Below are 5,687 nucleotides of genomic sequence, written 5' to 3' on the forward strand. Positions count from 1 at the left end.
GCCGCTGCCGGGCCGTGCCGCCACCGCCGCCTGCCGCTGCCGCGCCATGCCGCCTCGCCCGCTATCGTGCCTCGCCTCGCTGTCGCCGTCGTGTCTCGCCGGACCGACGAGGTAGTCACCGTTTAAAAAAAAAAAGAAAACCGATTCGGTTTTTTTAGAAAACCCTAACTCGTTTTTTTCGGTTCGCCGGTTTTTCCCGGTTTTCCTTTTCAGTGGACGTTCGTTTTAACGAACGGTTTTCGCACGTTAGTTACAGATAACGAACGCTCGTTCGTTAGCGTGTTCGTCAGTTTTCTTTTATCGGATTATTCCGCGATTATTCCTGATCGTGATTTCTGATCCGGTTTTCGTTCTAGTTTATCTTTTCGCTCGTTAGTCGGAATCAGGCGATTCAAGCGCCTAGATCTTCGTCTCGAGACCCTCTTTCCGCTTAACCAACTTGCACAAGTTTTTTCTACTGTAAAATTTGACCGAAGTCCAAATTAGTAAAAGGATCTTGTTTCTTTCGCTGTTTGAGTTTCGTTGCTTCGTTCGATTTGATTCTTTTTGAAAATCGGAGTTCTTAAGTTGAACCTTTTGGTTAGATCTTCTTATTTGAGTTTTACCTGTGCTTATTTGCTTGATTGCTTATGTATGCTATTGTTTGTTTGCGATAGAATTCCCGGAGTGTGAAGCGTGTTATTTGGAGTCTCTAGGTTACGCGGATCGTCAGCAAGGCAAGTAACACTTTGATCATACCCCTTTATCACCCAGTTTTTATGCATTAGTTCCAATCCTCAAACATTGCATGGCTAGGATGTCATAAACATGTGGGTTGGGAAGTAGTTGATGAGGTAGAACCTATTATCCTGTTATATTCAAACCCTTGGGAGTTACTTCTGCGCGTTGCTTATATTGCTATGCTATGCTCGTAGATGTGGTTTGGGAGAGTGAAATCCATGACAGATGTGAGATTGTTAATTAATGGTTCAACTTAAGGTGGCAACTTAAATACACATCTGGGTGGATTGAGGCACCTGGAGTAGCCAGTGTTGCCTGTATTTTTGGAAACTCCGGAGTACCCATGTGATCTTCCTATGGACCGCCACCCAGGCTCAAAGGGAACTAAGATTATTCAGGCTAGAAACTTCCTTGTGCAGCCACAAGCTATTATGGGCTCTAGCATAATTGAGTAAGTTACGTGAAGCTCTTGAAGAGGTGGATCAGCAGGTAGTGGGATGGTAGGTTTGGTATGGTCTGCCCGGAGTAGAGAGTTAATGTTTCTGAAAGACCGTGTCTCGGTCATTCATTTCTCAAACACCATGTAGTGCGAGAAATCCAACGGAGGTGATCGAGTCTTCTGGGGAAAAGTGCGCAAACCTCTGCAGAGTGTACAAACTAATCATGGTTAGCCGTGTCCCCGGTATGGACAAATCTTGAGTATCTAGTACTTGGAGTATCTTAAGTATCTCATCACTCTAAATTAATATTGTTGGGTTGATAATTACCTTAATTGGGATTGAGTTGGTGGAACCTTCTCAATGATGTTTCAACTACCATCATAGTTAATTTAAAATCTATTCCTTTGTTGTAGGGAAAAATTAGCTTTTCGTAAAAACTATAACCATAGAGCTTTCCACTAGCCAAATATGCATGTAGTGATAGCATTATTCTGTTCTTGCTCTATTGTGTTACTTTGCCAGCATATTCCATGTGCTGACCCGTTTGCGGGCTGCAACGTATTATGTTGCAGACTTGTCAGGCGGGGAGTAAGGTTCGTTAGGTCATTGCCATGCAGCTCAGCTATGCCATCGGAGTTGATGGACTCACTTTATCTTCCAAGCCTTCCGCTGTTATCGTATTAGATAGCCTTAAGCCATATTTATTGTAATAAGTTCTCTTTGGAGACATTCGATGTAATAAGTGTGTGATTGCTACTCTGTTATAAATCCTCGAGTACTGTGTGTGTCAGCATTACTGATCCAGGGATGACACTCAAGCACAGAGACTTGACTGTTTGAGGTTGGGTCGCTACACACTCTTACTTATCGAAAGGACTAGATAGATTCCCTTTACTTGTGGGTCATCAAGACTCTTTTCTGGCGCCGTTGCCGGGGAGTGAAGTGCCTTTGGTAGGTGGAATTTGGTATGGAAAAATTTATATAGTGTGCTGAAATTTACTGTCACTTGTTACCATGGAAGGTAATCCTCTGAGGGGCTTGTTCGGGGTATCTTCACCCCGACCAGTATAGCAAAGAGTTGCTCCTCAACCTACTGAAAATGAATATGAAAATGAAAATGCTTGCTTTGAAGTTCCTTCTGGTATGATAGAAAAACTACTAGCTAATCCTTTTTTAGGAGATGGAACAAAACATCCTGATGAACATTTGATATATGTGGATCAAGTTTGCGGATTATTTAAGCTTGCAGGTGTACCAGGAGATGTTGTTAAGAAGAAGGTCTTGCCCTTATCTTTGAGGGGAGATGCATCAACATGGTATAGGCTATGTGATGATATGAGGTCTTGGAATTACAAACGATTGAAATTGGAATTTCATCAAAAGTTTTATCCTATGCATCATGTTCATCGTGATCGCAATTATATATATTATTTTTGGCCTCGCGAAGGAGAAAGCATCGCTCAAGCTTGGGGGGAGGCTTAAATCAATGTTATATTCATGCCCCAATCATGAGCTCTCAAGAGAAATGATTATTCAAAAAATTTATGCTCGGCTTTCTAGTAACAATCGCACCATGCTTGATACTTCTTGTGCTGGCTCTTTTATGATGAAGACTATTGAATTCAAATGGGATTTATTGGAAAGAATTAAACGCAACTCTGAAGATTGGGACCTCGACAATGGTAAGGAGTCAGGTATGACACCTAGTTTTGATTGTGTTAAATCTTTTATGGATACCGATATTTTTCGTAAATTTAGCACTAAATATGGACTTGACTCTGAGATAGTAGCTTCTTTCTGTGAATCTTTTGCTGCTTATGTTGATCTCCCCAAGGAGAAGTGGTTCAAATATCATCCTCCCATAGAAGTAAAAGTAGCTGCACCTATTAAAGTTGAAGAAAAGACTATTAATTATAATGATCCTATTGTTCCTACTTCTTATGTTGAGAAACCACCTTTCCCTGTTAGGATAAAGGACCATGCTAAAGCTTCAACTGAGGTTCGTAAAAGCAATATTAAAACATATACACCTCCTGAGCAAGTTAAAGTTGAACCTAATATTGCTATTGTTAAAGATCTCTTGTCTGATAATATAGATGGGCATGTTATTTATTTCTGTAATGAAACTGCTAGAATTGCTAAACCCCGTGATAAAGATAAACCTAGACCTATGGTAGGCATGCCTGTTATTTCTGTTAAAATAGGAGATCATTGTTATCATAGCTTATCTAATATGGGTGCTAGTGCTAGTGCAATACCTTATTCCTTATACAAAGAAGTTATGCATGATATTGCACCTGCTGAGATGGAAGATATTGATGTCACAATTAAACTTGCCAATAGAGATACTATTTCACCAATGGGAATTGTTAGAGATGTTGAATTCTTGTGTGGGAAAACTAAATATCCTGCTGATTTTCTTGTTCTTGGTTCCCCACAAGATAGCTTTTGTCCCATTATATTTGGTAGACCCTTCTTAAATACTGTTAATGCTACCATAGATTGCAAAAGAGATGTTGTTACTATCGGTTTAGATGATATGACTCATGAATTTAATTTTTCTAAATTTAGTAGACAACACTGTGAAGAAGAATTACCTAGTAATGATGAAATTATTGGTCTTGCTTCTATTGCCGTACCTCCTAGTGATCCTTTGGAACAATATTTGCTAGACCATGAAAATGATACGTTTATGAATGAAAGAAGGGAATTAGATGAAGTATTCTTTAAACAGGAACCTATTCTTAAAAATAATTTACCTATTGAAATCCTAGGGGACCTCCTCCACCCAAGGGTGATCCCGTGTTTGAGCTTAAACCGTTACCTGATACTCTTAAATATGCTTATCTTGATGAGAAAAACATCTATCCTGTTATTATTAGTGCTAACCTTTCAGAACATGAAGAAGAGAGATTATTGAAAACTCTGAAGAAGCACCGTGCTGCTATTGGGTATACTCTTGATGATCTTAAGGGCATTAGTCCCACTCTATGTCAACATAAAATTAATTTGGAAGAAGATGCTAAACCAGTTCGTGATCATCAACGCCATCTGAATCCTAAAATGAAAGAAGTGGTAAGAAAGGAGATACTAATGCTCCTTAAGGCCGGTATAATTTATCCCGTTGCTGATAGTCAGTGGGTAAGCCCTGTCCATTGTGTCCCTAAGAAGGGAGGTATTACTGTTGTTCCTAATGATAAAGATGAATTGATTCCTCAAAGAATTATTACAGGTTATAGGATGGTAATTGATTTCCGCAAATTAAATAAGGCTACTAAAAAAGATCATTACCCCTTACCTTTTATTGATCAAATGCTAGAAAGATTATCCAAACATACACATTTTTGCTTTCTAGATGGTTATTCTGGTTTCTCTCAAATACCTGTGTCAGCCAAAGATCAATCAAAGGCTACTTTTACATTCCCTTTTGGTACTTTTGCTTATAGACATATGCCTTTTGGTTTATGTAATGCACCTACTACCTTTCAAAGATGCATGATGGGTATATTCTCTAACTTTTGTGAAAAGATTTGTGAGGTTTTCATGGATGACTTTTTCATCTATGGATCTTCTTTTGATAATTGCTTGAGCAACCTTGATCGAGTTTTGCAGAGATGTGAAGAAACTAATCTTGTCTTGAATTGGGAAAAGTGCCACTTTATGGTTAATGAAGGTATTGTCTTGGGGCATAAAGTTGCTGAAAGAGGTATTGAAGTTGATAAAGCCAAGGTTGATGCTATTGAAAAGATTCCATGTCCCAAGGACATTAAAGGTATAAGAAGTTTCCTTGGTCATGCCGATTTTTATAGGAGGTTCATTAAGGACTTCTCAAAAATTTCTCGGCCTCTGACTAATCTATTACAAAAAGATATACCATTTGTCTTTGATGATGATTGTGTAGAAGCATTTGAAATACTTAAGAAAGCATGGATCTCTGCACCTGTTGTTCAGCCACCTGATTGGAATTTACCCTTTGAAATTATGTGTGATGCTAGTGATTATGCTGTAGGTGCTGTTATAGGACAAAGAGTTGATAAGAAACAAAATGTTATTCAATATGCTAGTAAAACTCTAGACAATGCTCAAAGAAATTATTCTACTACTGAAAAAGAATTCTTAGCAGTTGTATTTGCTTGTGATAAGTTTAGACCTTATATTGTTGATTCTAAAGTAACTATTCACACTGATCATGCTGCTATTAAATATCTTATGGAAAAGAAAGATGCTAAACCTAGACTTATTAGATGGGTTCTCTTGCTACAAGAATTTGATTTGCATATTGTTGATGGAAAAGGAGTTGAGAACCCCGTTGCAGACAACTTGTCTAGGTTAGAAAATGTGCTTGATGACCCACTACCTATTGGTGATAGCTTCCCTGATGAGCAATTAAATGTCATAAATGCTTCTCATACTACTCCATGGTATGTTGATTATGCTAATTACATAGTTGCTAAGTTTATACCACCTAGTTTCACATACCAGCAAAAGAAAAAGTTCCTTCTATGATTTGAGGCATTACTTTTGGGA

The sequence above is a fragment of the Triticum dicoccoides genome, chromosome 3A, assembly GCF_002162155.2.
Source record: "Triticum dicoccoides isolate Atlit2015 ecotype Zavitan chromosome 3A, WEW_v2.0, whole genome shotgun sequence".
Lineage (NCBI taxonomy): Eukaryota > Viridiplantae > Streptophyta > Magnoliopsida > Poales > Poaceae > Triticum > Triticum dicoccoides.